This window comes from Scyliorhinus canicula, chromosome 8 (genome assembly GCF_902713615.1).
Source record: "Scyliorhinus canicula chromosome 8, sScyCan1.1, whole genome shotgun sequence".
In the NCBI taxonomy this organism is placed as follows: Eukaryota; Metazoa; Chordata; class Chondrichthyes; order Carcharhiniformes; family Scyliorhinidae; genus Scyliorhinus; species Scyliorhinus canicula.
This window is the reverse complement of record NC_052153.1, coordinates 127,334,579-127,361,826: the sequence shown is the minus strand read 5'-3', so window position 1 is coordinate 127,361,826 and position 27,248 is coordinate 127,334,579. Positions and strand designations below refer to the sequence as shown.

General features: G+C 50.5%; 1 protein-coding gene across 5 annotated transcripts in view; it reads left to right on the top strand.

The window, feature by feature from the left end:
* The window catches only part of LOC119970492, a 309,781-nt gene that overhangs the window by 150,393 nt on the left and 132,140 nt on the right, over positions 1 to 27,248 (top strand). The window lies entirely within an intron of this gene.

The window sequence follows — 27,248 nt, the reverse complement described above, 5'->3', positions numbered from 1 at the left end:
AGGTGTGCAGCTCTCGGTAGAAAGTTGCAAAGGCCTCATTAATCCTTTTTTTTTAAATAATTTTTATTGAATTTTTCAAAATACAAACATTTTAACCCCCCCCTACATTCACATTTGAATTATAACAAAACAAAGTCAAACCCCCCTACTTAACAAGAAAAAGAAAAAAAAGTCCCCCCCCCCCCTACCCGCGCGTCCCCCCCCCCCCCCCCCCCCCCCCCCCCGCCGGCGAACCGACAGTCAGACCAACTTATCATTTCTAGCAGCGTCCTCGGGCAGGCCTTGCCCGTGCCACCACCGCTACCGTACTTCCTTCGTCTTTGTCCCCCCTCCCTCCCCCCCCCCTCCCGCCCTCCCCTCCCCTCCCGGGTTGCTGCTGTCACGGCCTCAGTTTCTATCTCTGATCCAAGAGGTCTAGGAAGGGTTGCCATCGCCTGGAAAACCCCTGCACCGACCCTCTCAGGGCGAATTTGATCCTTTCCAATTGGATGAAGTTTGCCATGTCGTTTAACCAGGTGTTAACACTCGGAGGCCTTTCGTCCCTCCACTGAATCAGGATCCTCCTCCGAGCCACCAAGGACGCAAAGGCTAATATTCCAGCCTCCCTCGCCTCCTGTACCCCCGGCTCCACCCCAACCCCGAAGATCGCAAGTCCCCATCCTGGCTTGACCCTGGACCCCACCACTCTCGACACCGTCCCTGCCACCCCCTTCCAGAACTCCTCCAGTGCCGGACATGCCCAAAACATATGTGCATGATTCGCAGGGCTTCCCGAACATCTAATACACCTGTCTTCACCCCCGAAAAACCGACTCATCCTTGTCCCCGTCATGTGGGCTCTGTGCAGTACCTTAAATTGAATGAGACTTAGTCTCGCACATGACGACGACGAGTTGACCCTCTCCAGGGCGTCTGCCCATGTCCCGTCCTCTATCTGTTCCCCCAGCTCTAACTCCCACTTATCTTTCAGCTCCTCTACTGGTACCTCCTCCACCTCCTGCATAATCTTATAGATGTCCGAGATCTTCCCCTCCCCGACCCAGACCCCTGATAGCACCCTATCACTCACCCCCCTGTCGGGGAGCGCGGGGAACCCCGCTACCTGTCGTCTGGCAAATGCCTTCACTTGGAGGTACCTGAACGTGTTCCCCGGGGGGAGCCCAAATTTCTCCTCCAGCTCTCCCAGGCTCGCAAACCTCCCCTCTATAAACAAGTCCCTCAGTTGTCTAATACCCGCCCTCTGCCAGCTCTGGAATCCCCCTCCTGTGTTTTCCCGGCGCAAATCTGTGGTTCCCTCTTAGTGGTGCCCCTATCAGACCTCCCACTTCCCCCCTGTGTCGCCTCCACTGCCCCCAGATCTTGAGGGTGGCCGCCACCACCGGGCTCGTGGTATACCTCGTGGGAGGGAGCGGCCATGGTGCCGTTACCAGTGCCCCTAAGCTTATGTTGCCGCAGGACGCCCTCTCCATGCGCTTCCAGGCTGCCCCCTCCCCTTCCATCATCCACTTTCGTACCATCGATGTATTTGCCGCCCAGTAATATCCTGAAAGGTTGGGTAACGCCAGCCCTCCACTATCCCTACTCCGCTCCAAAAAGACCCTTCTAACTCTCGGGGTGCCATGTGCCCACACATACCCCATGATACTACTCGTTACCTTCTTGAAAAAGGCCCTGGGGAGGAAGATGGGCAGACACTGGAACAAAAACAAGAACCTTGGGAGGACCGTCATTTTAACTGACTGCACCCTCCCTGCCAGCGACAGCGGCACCATGTCCCACCTCTTAAACTCCTCCTCCATCTGTTCCACCAGTCTGGAAAAGTTCAACTTGTGGAGGGTCCCCCAGTTCTTTGCCACCTGCACCCCCAAATACCTAAAACTTTTAACTGCTCTTTTGAAGGGGAGCCTCCCAATTCCCTCCCCTTGGTCTCCCGGGTGTATTACAAAGCCCTCACTTTTCCCCAAATTTAATTTATATCCCGAAAAGTCCCCGAACTCCGCTAGTATCCCCATTACCTCCGGCATTCCCCCCTCCGGGTCTGCCACATACAACAACAAATCATCCGCATAGAGCGAGACCCGATGTTCCTCCCCTCCCCTTGTCAGTCCTCTCCACCCCCCTGAACCCCTCAGTGCCATCGCCAACGGCTCAATCGCTAATGCAAAGAGTAAGGGAGATAGGGGACATCCCTGCCTAGTACCTCGATGGAGCCCAAAATATTCTGACCTCCTCCCGTTTGTTACCACACTTGCCATCGGAGCTGAATAGAGCAGTTTTACCCACTTGATAAATCCCTCCCCAAACCCAAACCTTTCCAACGTCTCCCACAAGTATTCCCACTCCACCCTGTCAAATGCCTTCTCCGCGTCCAGCGCTACCACTATCTCCGCCTCCCCTTCCACTGCTGGCATCATAATCACATTTAACAATCTCCGGACATTTGTGTTAAGTTGGCGTCCCTTCACGAACCCCGTCTGGTCTTCATGGACTACCCCTGGCACACAGTCCTCTATCCTGGTTGCCAGGACCTTTGCTAACAGCTTGGCGTCAACATTCAGGAGGGAGATGGGCCTGTAGGACCCGCACTGGACCGGGTCCTTGTCCCGCTTCAAAATCAAGGAGATCAGGGCCTGCGACATTGTTGGGGGCAGAACCCCCCCCTCGCGCGCCTCATTGAAGGCTCGCACCAGCACTGGACCCACCAAGTCCACAAATTTCCTGTAAAACTCCACCGGGAACCCATCCGGCCCCGGCGCCTTCCCCGCCTGCATCTGGCCTATCCCTTTAATTAGCTCCTGCAGCTCTATCGGCGCCCCCAACCCTTCCACCAGCTCCTCCTGTACCTTTGGGAACCCCAATTTGTCGAGAAAGTTCTTCATTCCCCCTCTCCTCTTCGGCGGTTCAGACCTATACAATTCCCTATAGAAGTCCCTAAAGACCCTATTCACCTCCTGCCCCTTCTGCACTACGTCCCCACCCCTCTCTCTCACTCCCCCAATCTCTCTGGCTGCATCTCGCTTACGAAGCTGGTGTGCCAGCATCCTGCTCGCCTTTTCCCCGTACTCATACGCCGCACCCTGCGCCCTTCTCCACTGCATTTCCGCCTTCCTAGTGGTCAGTAGGTCGAACCTGGCCTGCAAGCTACGCCGCTCCCTTAATAGCCCCTCCTCTGGCGCCGCCGCATATTTCCTATCTAATTCTAGGAGCTCCCCCACCAGCCTCTCCCTTTCCTGCCTCTCCTTCCTCTCTCTGTGTGCCCTTATGGAGATCAGCTCTCCTCTAATCACTGCTTTCAAGGCCTCCCAGACCGTCCCCACCTGCACCTCACCTGTGTCATTTGTACCCAGATAGTTCTCAATGCCCGTTCTCACCCTTCTGCACACCTCTTCGTCCGCCAACAGCCCTACATCCAGGCGCCACAACGGGCGTTGGTCCCGCGCCTCCCCCATGTCCACGTCCACCCAATGTGGTGCATGGTCCGATATCGCAATGGCCGAGTACTCCGTGTCCTGCACTCTCGGTATCAGCCCCCTGTTCAATACGAAAAAATCGATCCTAGAGTACACTCTGTGGACGTGGGAGAAAAAAGAATACTCCCTCGCCCTAGGCCTACCAAATCTCCATGGGTCTACCCCTCCCATCTGCTCCATGAACCCCCTTAACACCTCTGCCGCTGCCGGCCTCCTATTCGTCCTGGAACTCGATCTATCCAGCCCAGGGTCTAACACCGTATTAAAGTCCCCTCCCATGATCAGGCCCCCTGCCTCCAGTCCCGGGATGAGGCCCAGCAGGCGCCTCATAAAACCCGCGTCGTCCCAGTTCGGGGCATACACATTTACCAGTACCACATTCTCTCCCTGCAGCCTACCCCTCACCATCACGTACCTGCCCTCCTTGTCTGCCACCACCTCTGCCGCCACAAACGACACCCTCTTTCCCACCAAAATCGCCACCCCCCGGTTCTTGATATCCAAGCCTGAGTGGAACACCTGTCCCACCCACCCCCTTCTCAGGCGGACCTGATCTGCTACCCTCAAATGAGTCTCCTGCAGCATTGCTACATCAGCCTTCAGTCCCTTCAGGTGTGAGAAGACCCTTGATCTTTTGACCGGCCCATTCAGCCCCCTTACGTTCCACGTGATCAATCGGGTCGCAGAGCGACCCGTCCCTACTCCCTGTCGATTAGCCATGTCTTGTCCCTTGCTCGCCCCGGGTCATCCCTTCTTTTCTGACCCGCTTCCCATAGCGATGGCCCCCCCCCCCCCCCCACCCCCCCGGCTCTCCCCTTCTCGTCCCTGGTCTTTCCAGCAGCAACCCGGTGGCCCCCCCCCCTTCCCCCCCTCCCCCCCCTGGCTAGGACCCCTCCTAGCCGCGATGTACCCCACATCGTACTCCCGAGAGTCAGCTGGTCTCCGCTGACCCGGCTGCTCCTGCCACATTCCGACTCCTCCCGGTTCACCCCATCTGCGCCCGTGAAAGATCCCCTTAAAACCCCCGAGAAAGACCCGCATAATCAACCCGCTCCCCCCCCGTCCCGTCTCCCCAACTTAACGATATAAATACAAATACCCAATGGCAACTAAATACATAAATACTTAACTACATACTTAAATAACAAAATAATTAACTAACTATCAACTAACAGTGTGCCCAACCATCACCCTCCATCAAACAGTATAAATAACCGCAGATAACCATAACCCGAAACGAAAAAAAAAAGAACAAAAAAACCCCCCCAAGCACCCAAAGAAAAAGGGTAAGAGGGGTAAATAACTAAGGGAAATTGGAAACGGGAAAAAACACCCCATAAGAAGCCAACGACCCACAATAGAGATTTCAACAGTACAAATATACAGAAACACCCAACAACTAGAAACCTTCAAAATATTCAGAAAAGTCAACCGTTCGAGAAAAAACACCCCAAACAATCCACAAAACTGTTACCCAGTTCCGACCTGGCCTGAAAAAGAAAAGGGCCACTTGCTCAATCAAGAGTCCCCCGGCGGCTACGACCGCCGGTGCTCCCAGGTTTTAGTTCGTGTCCAACTTTTCCTCTTGTACAAAGGTCCAGGCCTCCTCTGGGGACTCGAAATAATGATGTTGGTCCTTGTAGGTGACCCACAAGCGCGCCGGTTGCAGCATTCCAAATTTGATCTTTTTCGCGTGTAGCACCGCCTTTGTCCGGTTGTACCGGGCCCGCCGCTTTGCCACCTCCGCACTCCAGTCCTGGTACACCCTTACCGTCGAGTTCTGCCACTTGCTGCTTTTCTCCCTTTTAGCCCACCTCAGGACTTTCTCTCGATCACTTAGCCGCTGGAACCGCACCAGCACCGCCCTCGGGGGCTCGTTTGCCCTAGGCCTCCTGGCCATGACCCGGTATGCCTCTTCCAATTCCAGGGGCGCCGGACCGGCCCCTTCCCCCATCAGGGAGCTCAACATCTCCGCCACATATCCCGGGAGATCCGACCCCTCCAGGCCTTCTTCCAGGCCCAGGATCCTCAAATTTTTCCTCCTCATCCGAGTGTCCAGCTCCTCGAAGCGGCTCTGCCACTTCATGTGGAGTGCCTCGTGCACCTCCACCTTTGCCCCGATGACTGTGGCCTCCTCCTCCCTCGCGGTCATCTCCTGCTGCAGATCTTTAATCGACGCCTCTTGGATCGCCTGGGCTCCCACCAACCTGGTGGCCGTCGCGTTCATGGACTCTAAGAGTTCCACTTTCATCTCCGTGAAAAAACGGAGGAGAGCGGCCTGCTGCTCCTCCGCCCATTTCTTCCACTCCTCCGATGCACCGCCGGCCGCCATTTTGATTTTCTTCCCCCGCTTTTTTTGGGGAGCTGCTGCCGTTTTTCTTGCCGCTCCACTCCGGGTACCGACCATAAAATCGGTCTAGTTCTCCTCAGGGGACCTTCCCCCACCGGGATTCGTTTTTTCAGCGCCGTTGGGGCCCTCCAATTGGCCCAAAAACACCTTTGTTGCAGGAGCTTCCAAATGTGCGGCTTAGCTAGTCATAGCCGCAACCGCAGGCCTCATTAATCCTAACTGGCGCTGTGATTCGCTTACCACTTCTATGCTATTTCCTTCATGGCTGCCTGCTTTCTGAGTTGGTGAGCCAGCAGGCGGCTGGCCTTGTCTCCATGCTCATAAAAGGTGCACTGTAACTGGGGGAGCTGGTTCACTGCTTTCCTGTTGGAGAGCAGGTCAAATTCCATTTGTAATTTTTTTCTCTCTGCAGTAGTCTGGGTGATGGAGTACCACCGAACCATACCCAAGATGGAGTTGGTCAGTTGCTGCCTAGCCGCCCTCTTTTTCTTCTCCCTGAGAGCTCTATATGTCATTATCCCCCCCCCCCCCCCCCCCCCCCCCCCGCTTCTTATCACCGCCTTCAGTGTCTCCCATGATGTGGAGAGTGAGACTTCTCCTTTCTGGTTGTAGGATATGTATCCGGCGATGGCTTGTGGCATTTTCTCTCAGAATGCCTTTCTTGGCGAGGAGGGCTGTGTCCAGTCTCCATGGGGGACATTGGGCCCGGCCGGTTTCCAAACCCATATCCATGTAGTCTGGTGCATGATCAGAGATTACTATTGCGGAGTAGTCCTATCACCCCTAAGCACCGATTCTGGTGCAGACCTTGTGGACATGGGAGAAGAAGGAGAACTCCTTCTCTCTTAGGTGTGTGAACCTCCATGGGACCCTCTCCCCATCTGCTCCGTAAAGGCACTCAGTACTCCTATTTCCTCATTTTGGGGCTGGATTTGACCGTTCGTAGGTCCTGTGCACAAGGAATCCCCTTTCCCTCCCCTCATGATCAGTCGGTGGGAGGCTAGGTTGGGGATTTCTGACATGGTCTTGTTTTGTAAAGTCTGCATCACGCCGTTTGGGGCCATACACATTTCCAAGCACTACTGGTTCCCCTTATCATGACATGCTGTCCCCCCGGTCTGTCACCATCCTTGTTGCGGTAAATGCTGTCCTTTTACTGAACAGTATGGCCACCCCCCTCGCCCTCATCCTGTAGTATGTTTGGTAGGCCTGTCCTAGCCACCTCAAGTTTCTTACCCTAAGTCGGTCCTTCTCCCTCAGTTGCGTCTCTGTTGGCCCTTGTTGGAACTAACAATTCTACGGACACGTGCCTGTAGGATTAGAATAGAGGTTTTAATATACTCACAACAGAGCCAGCCTATTAGCCATTGAACTTTCGGTGAACTGGCCGGCTGACCATGTGGCACTGATCTTTATACAGCAGCTTCCGGGGGAGGAGCCCTGGGCAGAGCCAAGGGAGAAGCCCCGTACAACTCGAGCATTCCCAGAGCTACTCCTTCTGGAGGACAGGTAGTTCAACTGCACTTACAATACAGACACATGTATATACAGATTATAATCCGGTGTGAATCACATTCACCACATTCACCCCCTGTGAAAAAAATCGAGTCCAGCGGGGGTGGTGGCTCACAGAGTTAGTCTGTCCGGTGGATAAATTGTTCTTTTCGATCTGCGGAGCACCGGGGTTGCAGCCTCTTGCGGTGGCTGTGTGGGTGTTGAGAGCTGGGGTACGATGGCAGACTTCGGGGCGGGTCTCGTTCGAACTTTATACACCTCTGGCTCGACCGGAGTCTGGGGGCGCTGGGGGCGGGCTGGTTCTGGCACGTGGAACCGGTGGGGTGAGCTTGCGGAATCAAGGGGGCGGCAGCATAGGGAACGGGGTAAGGGGTTCCTCAGCGGGGGTGGGGGGGGGGGCTGGATCCAGCGGGTGCCAGGTCCCGAAGGGATACTGTGTCCTGGCGACCGTCCGGGAACTCCACGAATGCGTACTGGGGGTTGGAATGGAGGTGGTGCACCTTTTCAACAAGTGGTCAGTTTTGTGCCCCCTGACGTGCTTCCTCAGGAGGACCGGGCCTGGTGTCCTCAGCCACGCCGGAAGTGAGACTCCCATGGTAGTGCCCCTAGAAAAAATGAAGAGTCGCTCGTGAGGGGTTTGATTTGTAGCTGTACAGAGGAGGGATCTGATTGCGTGGAGCATGTCTGGGAGGACTTCTTGCCATTGGGAGACTTGGAGTTTTCTAGACCGGAGGGTCAGTAGGACGGTCTTCCAGACCGTTGCTTTCTCCCTCTCCACCTGCCCATTCCCCTGGGGTTGTAACTGGTAGTCCTGCTCGAGGCGATGCCCTTGTCGAGCAGGTACTGACGCAGCTCGTCGCTCATAAAGGTCGAACCCCGGTCGCTGTGCACGTAGCTAGGGAAACCGAACAGGGTGAAGACACTATGCAGGGCCCTAATGACTGTGTGAGAGGTCATATCAGCGCATGGAATGGCAAAAGGGAATCGGGAGAACTCGTCGATGATGTTGAGGAAATAAATGTTCTTGTTAGTGGAGAGGAGTGGCCCTTTGAAATCGATCTCAACGTTCAAAGGGCCTAGAAGCCTTGACCAGGTGGGCCCTGTCTGGTCTATAGAAGTGCGGTTTGCACTCTGCACAGATCGGGCAGTCCCTGGTGACCACTTTTACCTCCTCGTTGGAGAAAGGCAGGTTTCGGGCTCTGATGCAGTGGGCGAGCCGGGTGACCCCTGGATGGCAGAGGTCAACGTGGATGGCTTTCAGACGGCTGATCTGCGCGCTGGCGCATGTCCCGCGGGATAGGGCATCCGAGGGCTCGTTGAGCTTCCCCGGTCGATATTTAATATCGTAACTATAGGTGCAGAGTTTGATCCTCCACCGAAGGATTTTATCATTTTTTATTTTGCCCCTTTGCGAGTTGTCAAACATAAAGGCAACCGATCGTTGGTCGGTGATGAGGGTGAACCTCCTACCTGCGAGGTAGTGCCTCCAGTGACGAACAGCCTCCACAATGGCTTGTGCTTCCTTCTCGACTGAGGAGTGTCGGAGTTCTGAAGCGGATAGGGTACGGGAGAAAAATGCAACGGGCCTCCCTGCCTGATTTAAAGTGGCTGCTAGAGCTACCTCTGAGTCGTCGCTCTCAACCTGAAAGGGAGTGGATTCATCCTCCGCCCGCATGGCTGCTTTGGCGATGCCCTCCTTGATGCAGCTGAAGGCCTGGCGCACCTCAGCTGACAGGGGAAATCGTGTGGCCTTAAAGAGTGGGCGGGCTTTGTCCGCATATTGAGGGACCCACTGGGCGTAGTATGAGAAGAACCCCAAGCATCGTTTGAGGGCCTTGGAGCAATGAGGGAGGGGGAGTTCTAAGAGGGGACGCATGCAGTCCGGTTCTGGGCCCAGGACTCCATTCTCCACGACGTAGCCGAGGATGGCCAGTCTGTTTGTGCGGAAAACGCATTTCTCCTTGTTATAAGTGAGATTTAATTTCTGTGCCGTTTGGAGAAAACGGTGGAGGTTGGCGTCGTGGTCCTGTTGGTCATAGCCGCAGATGGTAACATTGTCCAGATACGGAAACGTGGCCCACAGCCCGTACTGGTCTACCATTCGGTCCATTGCTCGTTGGAACACCGAAACCCCGTTAGTGACGCCGAAAGGGACCCGGAGGAAATGGAAGAGGTGGCCATCAGCCTTGAATGCCGTGTAGTGGCGATCCTCCGGGCGGATTGGGAGCTGGTGGTATGCAGACTTCAGATCCACCGTGGAAAATAGCCGATATTGGGCGATCTGATTAACCATGTCTGCAATTCTGGGGAGGGGATACGCGTCTAGGAACGCAAAGCGATTTATGGTCTCTCTATAGTCGACGACCATGCAAAATTTTTCCCCGGTCTTGGCGACCACCATCTGAGCTCTCGAGGGACTATTACTGGCCTCTATGATCCCCTCCCTGAGCAGCCGTCGGACCTCCGATCGGATAAAGACCCTATCCTGTAGGCTGTATCGCCTGCTGCGAGAAGCTACTGGCTTGCAATCTGGAGTGAGATTGGCGAAAAGCGGAGGGGGGGGGGGGGAGATGCGCAGCGTGGTTAGGCTGCAAATAGTGAGTGGGGGCAGGGGCCCGCTGAGGGTGAGGCTCTTGAGGTTGCACTGGAAATCCAGGCCTAATAAGAGTGGCGCGCAAAGGTCGGGCAGTTTAAATTTAGAATAACTAGCGCCTCGAATTGTGAGCGTAGCAACGGTGCGTCCTTGGATTTGGACTGAGTGGGAGCCCGAAGCGAGGGCGATAGTTTGGCTCACCGGAAAAATAGAAAGCCACCAGCGTCTTACCAGCTCTGGATGTATAAAGCTCGCGGTGCTCCCGGAGTCAAAGAGGCATGGTGTGCTGTACCCGTTGATCTGGACCTCCGCCATCGAACTTCGTAGGTGCTTGGGGCGGGATTGATCCAGGGTGACTGCGCTGAGTTACGGGTAGTCGGCAGCTCGATCAGCTGTGCTGGAGTGGCCCCGTGATGACTGCCCTCTGAGTTCGTAGTCGTCGAGGTGAGTTTCAGAGTTTGAAGGGGATGGATCCCAAGATGGCCGCCCCCATGAGTCGCACATGGTCGGCCGCATGGAGGAGGATTGCCAAGATGGCTGCCCCCATGAGTCGCACATGGCCGGCCGCATGGAGGAGGATTGCTAAGATGGCCGCCCCCATGAGTCGCACATGTCGGTTGGGGGCGGAGTCGGCATACAGGCTGCAGCATTTCGGGGCCTACAGGCCTGTGAATTCAGGGAATGAGTGCTTTGAGCCCGTGGGAGGGCTAGAGGCTGGGGCTTTCTTCGCCAGACACACTCTGGCATAGTGTCCTTTTCGCCCGCAGCTGCTGCAGGTCGCGTTACGGGCTGGGCAGTGCTGCCGCAGGTGCTGGCTTTGGCCACAGAAATGGCAGGCTGGAGCAGCCGAATAGCTGGCTGGGGCAGCAGAGTAACTGGCTGGGGCAGCAGAGTAACTGGCTTTGGCAGCGCGGTAGCTGGGGTGGCCGTGCGGCACAGGCTTGGGGGGACTGTTGGTCTGGGTTCCACGATGAGGTTGCAGGGTCCGTGGGAAACGAGGTGAGGCTGTGGAAGGAAACTTCCATAGTGGTAGCAGCCTCCACAGTTGTGTCTAAGTCCTGGGCCCCCTTTTCTAGCAGTCTTTGGCGCACATAGTTAGACCTAACCACGAAAACGTCCCGCACAGCAAGCTCCCTATGTTCAACCGCAGTAACGGCTTGATAATTACAGTCATTGGAAAGATTCCCGTACAAACTCGGCTAGCGTTTCTGTAGGCCGCTGATGGTGGGTCGTAAACACGTGGCGTGCATAAACCTCGTTAATGGGCCTAACGTACATTTTGTCCAATATTGCCAGCGCTGCGGTGTAAGAACCGGCTGGATTCAGCTGTGTGGATATTCTGTGCTCACCCTCGCGTGCAGTAGCCTGAGTTTTTGTTCCTCCGTTGTTCCGGCGGTGCTGGCTTCTGCCAGGTAGGCTTTAAAACATCTCAGCCAGTGGGAAAAAATTTCCTTAGCCTCTGCATCCTCTGGGTCGAGTTCTAGGCGTCCGGGCTTGAGGGCTGCTTCCAAATTTCTTCGACTGTTTCCTGAGTATATTAAATTGTTGGAACCAACAATTCTACGGACACGCGCATGTAGGATTAGAATAGCGGTTTTAATATACTCACAACAGAGCCAGCCTATTAGCCATTGAACTTTCGGTGAACTGGCCGGCTGACCATGTGGCACTGATCTTTACACAGCAGCTTCCGGGGGAGGGGTCCTGGGCAGAGCCAAGGGAGAAGCCCCGTACAACTCGAGCATTCCCAGAGCTACTCCCCCTGGAGGACAGGTAGTGCAACTGCACTTACAATACAGACACATGTATATACAGATTATAATCCGGTGTGAATCACATTCACCACAGCCCTCAGGCTTTTCAGATGGGTGAAGACTCTGGATCTTTTCACTGGACATTGATGTTCCAAGTGACTATCCTGATGGGGGAATCTGTCTCCCCCCCCGCCCCCCCCCCCCCCCATCCCCCGCCCTCCTGCAGGGTCAGCCATACTTACCGCGTGAACCCCTCCTTGTCTGGGTTTCCCTTTGCTTGGGGGCCATTAAAGATGGCCACCATTGATTCCTTTGTTCCAGCCGTTGCCATGTGTGACCTGTTGTAAGCACCATTTTACTCCCCCTTTCCCTCCCTGCTTCTCTTCCTGATTCCCCCTCCCCCAGGCCCATCCACTTCCCTCCCTTCCCAGCCTAGTGTTGTGCTCCCCCTTTTTGCCAGATGCTCCCTCCCTGCCATCGCTCCCCCTCTCCACTCACTCTCTTTACCAGCGTGTTCGGCAACATCGTGGCCCCCCCCCCCCCCCCCACCCGGACGCAACTCCGCCATTCTCCCAATCATTCTGCTCCTCTCCCCTCCCCCCTTTCCGATTTGGTGCCCCTTTACCCTCTTTCTACCCTCCACCCCCGGGACATGCATTTACAAGAAAGCGAAGAAATATTGTCATCAACAGTGGTTCATTTCTGTTCATCAATCTTGCTGCCTTCTCAGCCTGTTCCTGCTGATAAATTCTTCCACTTCCCCTGGCATGGTGAAGTAATGTTCTTTGGTCTGATTGGTCACCCACAGTTTGGTTGGGTCCAACATCCAGAACTGCACCTTGCTCTTACATAGAGCCGCTTTGGCCCCATTAAACGCAGCCTGGTGCTTGGCCAGGTTGACCTCATTGTCTTGGCACACACAGATCGTGAGTCCTTGCCACTTACAATACTGTGGATTTCATGTCCAGTTCAAGATTTGCTCCTTATTCTGGTACCGGTGGAGCTTGACGATGATGGCCCGCGGTGGTTCTCCTACCTTGTGATTGTGTCGAAGTGGTTTGTGGGCCCTGTCAACCTCTCAGGGCTTGGGGACGCTTTGACTCCCGACCAGCTCACTCAGCATCTGCGCCACGTACTCGGTCAGGTTCCTGCCCTCAGTGCCCTCTGTCAGCTGATCCTCTGGTTCTGATGGCGGGACCTGTTTTCATTGTCCTCCACCTTCCGTTTGAGTGCTTCCTGGGTCATCACCAACCTTGCCACCTTCGACTCCAGTGAGGTGATCCGTTCACTCTGGTCGGTGGCGGCCTCCCCCAGATCTCACATCGTCGCCTTTCATGCCTTCAGCCGTCTTTCCGCCTTCTCCAGCACACTTCCTTGAAGGGGGCCAGACAGACTTCACCATCGCTATCAGGTCCTCCTTGATAGCGTCCTTGTGTTTCCGGGAGCATTTTGGTTTGGAGCTGCGCCCATTTCCCTGTGGGTTGGTTGACCGTCGCTTACGTCGGTGACTCTGCTCGCTCCACCATGTCTTGCTCAACTCCGTCCTCGAGTCTGCCACATCGGCTTTCCGTTCCCGTCTTTAGCTGCCCTTATTCTGTTTTTTGCCTCTATTCTGGTTCAGGGGCATTTTCTTGGGTGTTGGATGCCGTTGGGGTTGGGGGGGGGGGGGGGGGGGGGGGTTGGTTGACTTAATGGTCAATTTTCAGTTGAAAAGCGCCCAGACTGAGGTCTCCAAGGGAGAGCCACCTTTAATGCGATTGATTAGCACATAACCCCCCACCAGAAGTCAAATCCTGGGTCCTGGATCTATATTCCCACTGATCAGTAAACTGCTTGTTCTAATAGTAGCAATAGAGAGCCAATTCAGCTTGTAATATTAGAAATGTTATTTCCTACACATGCTTTGGCTTCAATCCCCATCCAAGTGAACACATTCCAATAATTCTGTTCTTAATGCAGATAAATGCTCCAATTGTCCCTCTCACAACCTAAACAGGCATCCTGTGATAATCCAGGTCAGCATTTTTGAGCATTGCTCAGGAAGATGTGCCAATAAGGAATAAATACTTGAAGCATATCTACCCAGCAGGAAAATCTTGGTGCTTTAACATTTTTTTATTCATTTATGGGATATTGGCGTCGCTGGCTAGGCCAGGATTTATTGCCCATTCCTAGCTGCCCTTTTATAAGGTGGCCGTGAACTGCTGCCTTGAATCACTACAGTTCTTGAGGAGCAGGCACACCCACAGCCCAGCTCCACCCACACAATGACAACACTGAAGGCATGTGATAAGACAAAAATATGACACTCACATGACAGTATGTTGCTAATCCTGACCAACTCAGGGACTAGGGGCTGGACAGGGAGTATTTGTGCACTCAGTCTCTTGCGAGGTGTGGGCAACGAAGCCCCGATCGATTTTATAAAGTTGGTTGCCATACCACTGCAATCTCGATTTGAAGGCTGGGCGTTTAAAGCTTCAAAGGAGCACAATGTATCCGATCTTCGATGCCTGGGGTTAGTTGGGCATCCTGACCACTGGTCTTAAGTTGTTTGGTCCTCGATGCTAGTCGTGAGGGGTTGGAGGGGTTGGCCCCTGCTGGGGCCTAGGTTCCTTGCGGCCTGAGTGTCGGGCCAACTGCGTGGCAGAAGTGGGGGTGCGTTGTTCGATGGAACTTTTGAGGTATACTGAATGCAGCTTGCTGATCCTGTCCTGACTTTGGCCTTACCAAGTGCATAAATTTTAAATATATATTTTATTCAAGGCATTTTCATATATACAAACAGAATCAGAACAACCAAGCAACTCAAGAAACAACCAACACCCATTCCTCCTCCTGCTCTGCTGACACCACCCCCTCATCACATCCTGCCTTCCCCATTTTACACCCCCCCCCCCCCCCCCCCCCCCCCCCCCCCCAAATGGTAGCTTACTTTCCTGCCCTCTAGAACCGGTCAAACACCCCCAGGATCCCCATGATGTCTCCAATACAACCACCAGGTCCGAAATATACAGTAACAGGTCGCCCGCATACAATGAGACCCTATGCTTGATGCCTCCCCTGCTCAATCCCTCTTCAGTCCCTCAACACCCTAAGTGCCATTGCCAGCGGCTCTATTGCCAAGGTAAAGAGCAATGGGGAGAGTGTAAAAAATCCTTCGCCCTCAGCTCCCAAACCTCCACCGGTCACACCCCCCCCCCCACCCTCCCATGCGCTCCATAAATCCACTGAGCTCCTTCGCCACTTCCGACACCTTTGATGACTTGGGACTTGACCGGTCCAAGCTCAGATTCAGGACCATATTGAAATCCGCTAACCCCCGAACCAGTCGTTGCGAGTCCAAGTCAGGAATCCTCCCAGACACTCGCCTCAGAAAATCCACATCAACCCAGATGTTTACCAGAACCACCGGCAACCCCTCCAACTTTCCACAAATCATTACATACGCCCCCCCCCCCACACCCCTCTCCCTCCCTCCCGATAGGCCACATTATTCCCCACCTGAAATGCAACCCACTTAGTAGCCAACACCGCCATCTCCCTCATCTTCATATCCAACCCTGATTGAAACACATGCCACCACCTCAGCCTTGTCTTGTCCCTATCTTCAGGGGCATCTCCTGCAAAAAAGGCCACATCTGCCTTCAAACTGCCTTCAAACCGGCCAATTTATCCCCCTCACGTTCCACGTGACCAGCCTGGTCAGAGTGCTACCCGCTCTCTTCCCTAGCCAATCAACCATACCCCTTTTTGAGTCAACCCCCAGTCCGCGTCACGTACCCTTTCAGGCTTGCCCTCGGTTGTCCATCACCATCGATCTCGTCCAAACTACGCCACACCAACCACACCCATGTCAGCAACTCTCCCCACTTTCCTCACCCTCAAAAAAAATAACTCCCTTCTACTCCCCCACGCCTTCCTCCTGGCAACCCCCACTTCACTCCCGTTAACTAGCCAGCCCACTAGCATGGTGGCCCCTGACTAAGGCCTCCAACCATCCTACCTCCCTCCAATTCCCCTCCCTCTCAACCAACCCAACTCTCTATTCCTCAAGAGAAACAAAAGGCACACTCCCCATCGGTAGGTGGTGGAGCTAGTGGCCCTCCTCCAAGTGGTCTTACATCATGGTTTTTTGATTCCCGCCTCCTTGTAGGGGCTTCCATGGGGGGGCAATGTTTTTGTCTTTGTTGAAGCAGCACTTCTTTGTCCCCGAGTATCCTCTTTGTAATGGCATACTGTGCTGGTCTGTGCCTGACCTTTGTTTAATCCTGGTGTTCCTCCCTTATGGGGGTTTTAAAATAGGCGACTGTTTTAGATAGAGGATCTGGATCGGTGCAGGCTTGGAGGGCCGAAGGGCCTGTTCCTGTGCTGTAATTTTTCTCTGTTCTTTGTTCTTTGTCCTCCTTACCTGGCTAGGCAGTGTGCTGTGTGGGTCCTCATTTGGTCTATTGGGTCACAGAATAGGGTGGGGGAGAGGATCGGCCTCCTCCAAGGCATGCAATTGATAAGTGCCTTGACAATTCTTTTCCTTGGTGATAGGGCCTCCTTGGTTGAGGATGATGTGACTTTTCTAGTGTTAGTGGGGCTGGTGAACTGCCCTGGGTGTGGTTAGTGAAGAGTGAGGCCAGTTGTGTAGGTTAGTCTTGGCGTGTACTGGGTATCCTTGAGGTACTAACTCGTATGTGAAAGAGTGTGCCAGACTAGGCCAGATCTAGTACGGTGGCTGGTATCCTGTTGTCCCTTTATGCTTGGGCCATTTCTTCTTGAAGACACTTAGTAGGAACATCCTGAGAGGCTGAGTCTTGATATGCTCGGAGTATCCTTGGTTTAATGCAGCACGGTAGCATGGTGGTTAGCATAAATGCTTCACAGCCCCAGGGTCCCAGGTTCGATTCCCGGCTGGGTCACTGTCTGTGCGGAGTCTGCACGTCCTCCCCGTGTGTGCGTGGGTTTCCTCCGGGTGCTCCGGTTTCCTCCCACAGTCCAAAGATGTGCGGGTTAGGTGGATTGGCCATGCTAAATTGCCCGTAGTGTCCTAAAAAGTAAGGTTAAGGGGGGGGGCTGTTGGGTTACGGGTATAGGGTGGATACGTGGGTTTGAGTAGGGTGATCATTGCTCGGCACAACATCGAGGGCCAAAGGGCCTGTTCTGTGCTGTACTGTTCTATGTTCTAATGACTCCTCAGTGCACAAGGGTGCTAGACTGGGCCAGGTCCTGCACTGTGGTTGGTACCCTGTTGTCCCCTTATGTTTGGGGCGTTCCTTCTTAGCTGGGATGTTATGAAAGGCTGAATGAGGTTTGAACAAGTTGCTTTTTCTCTTCTTGGCTCCTACAAGGGTACAGACAGGTATGATATCTGAGAGGAAGATGTCACAGTGTGTTATTGGTGCTTCTGGTGTTGCTGGATTTGAGGGAGATTTGTTCTGGTCCGGTCCCGTGATTGGCGCGAAGATCTTATCCTGAATACTTGTGGTCGCTGTGAGCAATAGCCGCATGGGAAGATGTGCACCATGATTCATGGCCTTATCCTGTTCTCCCTTTCTCTCTGTTAATGTGTCGAAAGGCGCCAAGAAGAGTTTAGTGATTGCATTGGTCCAACTGTATTACTATGCTTCTGTCTTCCTCTGTATCTATGCCAATTGATATATTTTTGCTATGCTGCACCATTCCTATCATTTTATTACGTTATTTGATAAAATGGAAAACTTCAAGAAAAATGCAGGCTTTGAAACTGTGGATTCTATCACAATATGAAGGCAGATCAGGGTTTTATCACTGTGATGGCATCATGGGGCCATGAAAGGAGATAGCAAGGCTGCCAATCACAATTTTGAGACATGCAAAATACAAGTAAGGCAGTAGCAGAGCCCCTGGTCTGGACGCCCACTTCTTGCATCTACCCTGTCGAGTCCTGTTAAAATTTTATAGGTTTCTATGAGATCCCCCCTCATTCTTCTGAACTCCAGCGAATATAATCCGAACTGGCTCAATCACTTATCATACGTCTTGTCCTGTCATCCCAAAAATCAGTCTGGTAAACCCTTGCTGATCTCCCTCTGGAGAAAGAACATCCTTCCTTAGATAAGGAGACCAAAACTGCAGAATATTCCAGGTGTGGCCTCACCAACACCCTGTATAAAAGGCATTCCTGCTTCTGTAATCAAATGTCCTTTGCCAATGAGTCCCGTTCACTCCCTCTGCACCTTTAGGCCCTGCTTCAGTGCCATGACCTGATAATTCCCTATCTGCATTTCAACAGTAGATTCAGTATTTTATTTAAAATTTGCTGTTCAGCTACCCAAAGTAAAGCAACTAAATGGCACATAGAAAATACTTCATCAAAACTACCTGATCTTTCTGTGCAAGCCATCTACCTCTCCCTGTAGATGTCCTCCCTTCTGAGCTCCAAACCCTGTTAGTAGTGTTCCATCACCATCTACTAAAATAAACTGATAAACATATAAACCCCAGTGCCTCCAAATAATGTGAAACCTCAACTGATCACTGAAGTGCTGCTGTATCGTTTAACAGAATTGTTTCTCTCTGACCTCTTGCAGTTGTTCCAAGCTCAAATATACAAGTTCATTCCTATCCTAAGCCTTGAATGTATTCTGAAACTTCAAGCCCCTTCATGTCCCTAGTGTTCTTAGCTCCATTACTGATGGAATGAGTATCAGTAACATGTCAGAGCGCTCGAGAAATAACATCTGCAATGCCTTTGCTTCATCCTCTAGATTCAGTAGGAGGACTGTCAAGCAAAAACTAAAGGCCTTGGAATCATAAGCATTCAGCTAAAACTGCTCCAAAATCAACAGATGGCTGCAAACCATCTCTTTCACCAGGTCCTGTTCCCTCAACTCTCAAATGGCGAGTCCACCAGAGAAGAACAAAGAAAATGATACAAAGATACTGTGAAGCTCTCCTTGGAGCGTAACGGCCTTGACCAGAATGCCTGGGAGGAGTTTGTTAATAATAATCTTTATTAGTGTCACAAGTGGGCTTACATTAACACTGCAATAAAGTTACTGTAAAATTTCCCTAGTCGCCACACTACGGCACCTATTCAAGGACACTGAGGGAGAATTCAGAATGTCCAAATCACCTAAAAAGCACAATGTTAGGGAATTGTAGCAGGGAACCGGAGCACCCGGAAGAAACCCACCCTGACATGGGACAACGTGCAGACTCCGCACAGACAGTAACCTAAGTTGGGAATTGAACCCGGTCCCTGGCGCTGTGAAGCAACAGTACTAACCACTGTGCAATCATGCCGTTGCCAGTCATTCAAATTTGTAACAATTTGTCCAATCAAGCTCCAGTGCTGAGTCCCAACAGCTTAATGGTATGGCAAAGTGGTGGCAGAGAAGCGAAAAAAAGGAAGAAAATTCTGCATTCAAGATGCGGGATGCCCTTCCCCATGTACCCAAAGATCTGCAGATTGAGAATTAGTCTGTTCAGTAACATGAAGACACAAGACAAAAACACGTGACCCTGAGGAGATGTCAACCTGGAATTCAGGGACATCGACTATAATGTTCAGTGTCCCAATGGTGCTCCTAGCCACAAGTCTCTCACTCTCCAATATTTTTGTTGTAAATTTTATTGGATTGGATTGGATTGAATTTGTTTATTGTCACGTGTACCCGAGGTACAGTGAAAAGTATTTTTCTGCGAGCAGCTCAACAGATCATTAAGTACGTGGGAAGAAAAAGGAATAAAAGAAAATACATAATAGGGCAACACAAGATATACAATGTAACTACATAAGCACTGGCACCGGATGAAGCATACAGGGTGTAATGTTAATGAGGTCAGTCAATAAGAGGGTCATTTAGAAGTCTGGCGACAGTGGGGAAGAAGTTGTTTTTGAGTCTGTTTGTGCGTGTTCTCAGACTTTTGTATCTCCTGCCCGATGGAAGAAGTTGGAAGAGTGAGTAAGCCGGGTGGGAGGGATCTTTGATTATGCTGCCCGCTTTCCCCAGGCAGCAGGAGGTGTAGATGGAGTCAATGGATGGGAGGCAGGTTTGTGTGATGGACTGGACGGTATTCACGACTCTCTGAAGTTTCTTGCAGTCCTGGGCCGAGAAGTTGCCACACCAGGCTGTGATGCAGCCCAATAGGATGCTTTCTATGGTGCATCTGTAAAAGTTGGTAAGGGTTAATGTGGACATGCCGAATTTCCTTAGTTTCCTGAGGAAGTATAGGCGCTGTTGTGCTTTCTTGGTGATAGCGTCGACGTGAGTGGACCAGGACAGATTTTTGGAGATGTGCACCCCTAGGAATTTGAAACTGCTAACCATCTCCACCTCAGCTCCGTTGATGCTGACAGGGGTGTGTACAGTACTTTGCTTCCTGAAGTCAATGATCAGCTCTTTAGTTTTGCTGGCACTGAAGGAGAGATTGTTGTCGTTACACCACTCCACTAGGTTCTCTATCTCCCTCCTGTATTCTGACTCGTCGTTATTCGAGATCCGGCCCACTATGGTCGTATCGTCAGCAAACTTGTAGATGGAGTTGGAACCAAGTTTTGCCACGCAGTCGTGTGTGTACAGGGAGTAGAGAAGGGGGCTAAGTACGCAGCCTTGCGGTGCCCCGGTATTGAGGACTATTGTGGAGGAGGTGTTGGTGTTCATTCTTACTGATTGTGGTCCGTTGGTCAGAAAATCGAGGATCCAGTTGCAGAGTGGAGAGCCAAGTCCTAGGTTTTGGAGCTTTGATATGAGCTTGGCTGGGATTATGGTGTTGAAGGCGGAGCTGTCGTCAATAAATAGGAGTCTGATGTGGGAGTCCTTGTTTTCGAGATGCTCTAGGGATGAGTGTAGGGCCAGGGAAATGGCGTCTGATGTGGACCGGTTGCAGCTGTATGCGAATTGAAGTGGATAAAGGCGTTCTGGGAGTATGGAGGTGATGCGCTTCATGATCAACCTCTCGAAGCACTTCATTATGACTGAAGTCAGGGCCACCGGACGATAGTCATTGAGGCACGTTGCCTGGTTCTTCTTTGGTATCGGTATGATGGTGGTCTTCTTGAAGCAGGTGGGGACCTCGGAGTGGAGTAGGGACAGGTTAAAGATGTCTGTGAATACCTCTGCCAGCTGGTATGCGCAGGCTCTGAGTGCACGACCAGGGATCCCGTCCAGGCCCGTCGCCTTCCGCGGGTTCACTTTCAGGAAGGCTGATCTGACTTCGGAAGCTGTGATGGTGGGTATGGGTGAATTATGGGCTGCTGGGGCACTCGACAGCAGATTGTTGGTTACCTGCTCAAACCGAGCATAGAATGCATTGAGTTCATCGGGGAGAGGTGCACTGCTGCCAGAGATACTGCTCGGCTTCGCTTTGTAGCCCGTTATGTTGTTTAGTCCTTGCCACAACCGCCGAGAGTCTGTCTGTGACTCTAGCTTGGTTTGATATTCTCTCTTGGCATCTCGGATGGCTTTGCGGAGGTCGTACTTGGATTTCTTGTATAGGTCAGGGTTATCTTCATGTTTATCATTACAATAAGTAGAGCAGAATTCCAAATAACTGCCAATATTCTACTAAGATTTGCAGATTTGCAGAAAAATACAGTGCAGAAAAAGCCCTTTGGCCCATCGACTCTTCACCGCTGCATGAAAGGCACCTGATCTGCCAATCCTAAACCCATTTGCCAGCACTTGACTCATAGCCTCGAATGTTAAAACGTGCCAAGTGCTCATCCAAGTACTTTTTAAAGGATGCGAGACAACCCACCTCAACCACCCTCCCAAAGTGCGTTCCAGACCGTCACCCCCTCTGGGTAAAAACGTTTTTCCTCAACTACCCCTGAATCTCCCGCCCCTCACCTTGAACCTGTGTCCCCTTGTAACCAACCCTTCAACTAAGGGGAACATCTGTTCCTCAATCACCCTGTCCATGCCCCTCATAATCTTGTACACCTCGATCAGGTTGCCCCTCCGTCTTCTCTGCTCTAATGAAAACAACCCAAGCCTATCCAAACTGTCATCATAACTTAAATGTTCCATCCCAGGCACAAAACCGCCTCTGCACCCGTTCCAGTGCAATCACATCCTTTCTATAATGCGGCGATCAGAACTGCACACAGTACTCCAGCTGTGGCCTCACCAATGTTCGACATAACTTTAACATGACTGCCTTGCTTTTGTATTCTATACCACGATTGATAAAGGTAAGTGTACTATATGCCTTTTTCACTACCCTATTAACCTGCCCTTTTGCCTTCAGAGATCTATTTACAAATACGCCAAGGTCTCTTTGGTACCCGGTATGGTGCCATTGAACACTTCCTTATCAAATTGCTCCTTCCAAAGCGTAACATCTCACACATTCCAGGATAAAATTCCATCTGCAACTTTTCTGCCTATTTAACTATCCCGTCGATATCTTCCTGTAACCCAAGACTCTCAGCCTCACTGTTAACCACCGGCCTATCTTTGTGTCATCCGCAAATTTACTGAGCCTACGCCCCACATTGTCAGAAACGTAATGGATAGAAAGCAAACGAGTCAACCCTAATTGAATTTGACTTTTAGGGCGCGACAGTTGTGCCTGAGAAGCAGCACGCCATGGCTCAACGTGGTCGATAGAAGCCAGAAGACCCCGCTCCTGGGATCTACCCGGATCGCAACGCATCGCGAGACCTATCGCGATATCGCAAGACGTTGCGATGTGGATCTTGCCAATTGTGGGTGGGATCACTTTTTGGAAAATCTGTACATTAGAGCGAGACAGCTCGTCTCACTTTAATATGCAGTTTCATGAGGCACCCGAGGCGTTGGGATTTATCCCCTTCGCCTTACAGATCTCGAGCGAGTGCCGTTCAGTTCTGATCTCCACAAACGGGGACCAGACTGATTTAGCTCACTGGGCTAAATCGCTGGCTTTTAAAGCAGACCAACGAGGCCAGCAGCACGGTTCGATTCCCGTATCAGCCTCCCCGGACAGGCGCCGGAATGTGGTGACTAGGGGCCTTTCACAGTAACTTCATTGAAGCCTACTTGTGACAATAGGCGATTTTCATTTTTCATTTCATTTCAGACGGAACGACACTCGTCGGAGCTTCCCAAGGGATCAGAAGCCCCCAAGTGCTTGCCCTCTGCTGGTGCCAGCTAGGCACCCTGGCACTGCCAGCCTGGCACCTAGTAGTTCCTGTTGGATGCCAGCCTGGCACTTCCAAGGTGTCCAGTGGCACTGCCAGCTGGCCGGAAACTGCAAAGGTACCAGGTTGGCACTGCCAAGGTGCCAAGCTGGCATTTTTCGTGCGGAAGAGATCGGGCTGGAGGTGCCCTGCGCGATGTTAGGGGTGGTGTGGGTGGGCTCCGGGACCCTTCCACAGTGAGTTGGGGCTTGGGGTGGGGGAGGGGGGTGCGGGCGGGCAGGCGGTTGGAAGATATCATAGCTATCATCATAGAAGGAGGCCATTTGGCCCATCGAGTCTCCACCGGCCCTAGGAAAGAGCATCCTACTTAAGCCCCACATCTCCACCCTATCCCCTTAATCCAGCAATCCCACTTAACATTTTTTTTGGACACTAAGGGCGATTTAGCATGGCCAATCCACCTAACTTGCACATCTTTGGACTGTGGGAGGAAACTGGAGCACCCGGAAGAAACCCACGCAGACACGGGGAGAACATGCAGACTCCGCACAAACAGTGACCCAAGCCGGGAATCGAACCTAGGACCCTGGCGTTGTAAAGCAACCGTGCTAACCACTGTGCTACCGTTCTGCCCACTGTGCTACCGCGCTGCCCGTGCTGAGGCACAGGATGCGTCAGGGGCTCCAGAAATCGGGGCACCATTTACAAATGGTGACCAATCTCTCGCTAACTGAGGAGTTCCTGCGAGTGGAGCTCCTCAGTGCAAAAAATGGAATTATGTACGGCCTTGGCTCCACGTTCTCTGCTGAGGCCCTGTATTTAATCCGAGTGACGTTAGGTAGCATGTTTCTCAGCACTGCGAGTGCCTGGTATTGTGCGACTAAACGTGCTTGCTATGGGACTTTATTCCCATTTGGTTAAGTTGCGCCCTTAACTTTTAACTCAACACCTTTCTCTCATGACCACATATTCACCCTTGGCCTTCTGTAATGCTCCAGTAAAGCCCAGCGCAAGCTGGAGGAGCAACATCTAATTTTCTAGTTGGGTACTTTGCAGCCCTCGGTACTCAACATTCAGTTTGGCAACTTTAGATTTTGACTTTTCCTCCATTCTCCTCCATCTTTAAACTCCCCTTTCTTTTTTAAATATTCCATACATGTATTGCATCAATGCAAAATACCTCTATCCCCCCCCCAAACCAGGCCATCTGTTGTTTGTTCTTAAAGTTGCTATTGTTTGTAACAGTTTCTGCTCTAACATATTCTCCCTCCTATCAGTTCAGATGAAGAGTCTGCGGACTGTAAATGTTAATTCTATTTCTCCCCTCATAGATGCTGACAGACCAGCTGAGTTTTGCTTGCATCCTCTGTTCTTGTTTCAGATTTCAACATCTGCAGTATTTTGCTTATTTTAATGAATTTCTTTGGCTGTTTTCCATTCCGAAAACATGTCGATCCTGACCCTTGTTTCATTTTCAAATACTTTCTTGATGAATGAGATTGCGAAAAAATGAAAGATTTACGATATCTTTGAGGCACCAAAATTGACATTTTAAGATGAAACAGAGATATGGGTCGAGTAAATCCATAAATCCAAGTACCGAAAGCATCCGAGAACCACTTTTTTGAGCCTCATCGACCTTTAACAGAGGAAGTTTAGTTGTTTGTCTGCATTGTTTACTTTCCAGTTTCACTGGTTAGCATGTCAAAAAGAAACCTATTGCAGATACCTGTATTTATTATTCAATGATACATCTTACTTTTCTAGCCATTTTATTTACTTTAGTATAACTAGCCTCGGCTTAGGCTATTGTAATGTATGTGTTTCAGATAAAGGATACTCGAGCTGTATTATATGATAATTAAAAAGTCAAATGGCAAGCAATGGACACTTGTTATTTATAAATGCAGTGGAGTTGGTGGAATAGATGTAATGTTTGTTCCTGATTTGTGCTTTGTACAATGTTACTTTTTAATAGTGTGTGATAACTGTAACTGTGCAGTCAAATGAAGGGTTCAGGTGATGGTTGCCAGGTGACAGCAAAAGATTCTCCTGCAGTAAATTGACAGGTTTATGGCTCATCCTTTTGCCTGCTGGGGGAATGGGTTCAGGAAATGAGTCTCCTGAGGAGCTTGAACTCTAGCTCAGCACAGAGGTACATACCAGATGGTGATCTTGGCACCAAGGCAAGCTTTGGAATAGGAACTGGATTTAAATCAAGCAATCATCTATTGCAATTTAGATGCCTCAGACAGAAATTATAAAACAGCTTCCTTGGTTTTTAATTCATGAGCATCTTGAGAACCAAGTCTTTGTTCACTTTACTAATAAATAGCTATAGTTTTATGTAAGGGGAAATTTTCGAAGACTGCTTCTGGGAATTAAGTCTCACCAGTCAACAGCACAAACTGAAAATTTGAATGTGTACTACATACAGTTTTTCAATCAAAATCACAGTGCATTGTTTCTGCTTTGCATTGTAGGTGAAATTTTCTACTTCCAGCACTAACTCAAAATTATCTCAGTAAACCGCATTTTTAAGAAGTTTTGCTGGCCTATTGGTGTAATTTTTGCTTTGTGATATGTTGTAATATACATTGTGGCAATTCTTCCAATTTTAGAAGGAACACTTTCTCTAGTGAATACTAAACTATTTAATATAATTACGTATCAAATTTATGGCTGGCAGCCATTTTCCCTCTCAAATTTATGAATGATTAACTCAATTTGGCAATTGTAGTAAAACAGCCAATTATAATTCAGCTGAAATAATTCTGTTTTCCATACTTTCCAAACATCTGATTTCAAATTAACTGACTTCAGACCAGGTTTTGAGTAAAGATAACTTCTGGTAGAACAAGTGCTTTGTCATAGTTTGACAGAGGCTGGGAAAATGCCAGTTTCTGGCAGGATTTGATTTATAGCAAATCACTTATCCCGCTTAGTTGAAGTGTGAATCTTCAATCCAACTCCCGGTTGACTTCACAAATTTGAATGGAATGTTTGAAATTTAACTTGGGTTGGCACACAAAAGTGTTGTGATGCCTCTGCTCCCCAGCTCCATTATACATCCCATCTGATATTCAATGCAGGGTCTAGAAATTTCCATCATTTGGCAGAATTCAGAATTTGGGATCATGGAATTCACCCTTTCAATTTGTTTCGGACCTCGAGTTCTGCAGAGTTGCATTTAAAATATTACCTGCTTTGGACTTTTAAAAAGGACAATGTAACTTGAACTTATGAATACAACAACAGGGCAGCAGGGTGGCACAGTGAGTAGCACTGCAGTCTCATGGCGCCGAGGTCCCAGGTTTGACCCTGGCTCTGGGTCTCTATCCGTGTGGAATGTGCACATTCTTCCCGTGTTTGTGTGGGTTTCACCCCCACAACCCAAAAAGATGTGCAAGGTAGGTGGATTGGACATGCTAAATTGCCCCTTAATTGGAAAATATAAATTGGGTACTCTAAAATTTATATTTAAAAAAAATGAATACAACAACAGAAAGGAACAGATCTTCGATTGATTCTGGCAGAGGGTGCTGTCTGTGCAATGTACATGGTGACAGAGCCGCCGGCTGCCTGTTGAGGATGGACATATCAAACTTGGCGTGTAAACTCCACAAGCATGGAGACAGTTCCGAGATCACATGTAACCAGGCGGTTGGGACATCACTGAGCATGGCTGCTTCAGCTACTAATTTTCAGGCCTTTTTTGTATACCCGAGTAGACAGGGTATAGATTCAGCTTAGTGGATGTTGACCCTTTTCTTTCACTCTAACACATGAAAAAATTACATGGAGAATGAGGAATGATGGGAAAATGGTACTCATGCTTTTTGAACGTTTCTAAATATTTTCAGAATCATTAGCAAACAGGCTTCTCCCCTCATTTTCTTGCCACATTTGAGGGCGAAAATATGCTTAAATGAATTATTACTTTAAGTTTATTTTTTTTGCTGAAAAGCATTGAATATATTTAATTTTGTCCTCTGATTTGAACAAATGATTTGAAAAATCGCTTCAAGAAAATTTCTCTTCTAAACCAAAAACTGAGACTGCTTAGTGTGTTTGTTATTATATTTTCTTTTTCTTTAGAAAATATTTTATTGAAGCATTTGCAATTTTCACACTTTAACACATTAACATTTCCTAAACAACCGCGCTGACGCACGCAAAACACCTAAACGAACATAAACAGAAAACAACGTCCCTTACTAGCCCCACTCTATACCTTAATTACCCATATACTAAGTTTCCTGTCCTTATCTAACATTGCCATGCTTCCTGTCCTTCCCCCCCGCCTTGTTATTATATTCTCTGATGCATCAAGTAGAATGGCCTTTGAAATGAAAATCATATTTATTAATTTTCACTAGAATATGATAAGTAGTTTTGATTGTATTCTTTCAACACTGATTCTTTTAGCTCATTTTCTTAACCAACCTCCTAAGGGCGCAGTGTGAAA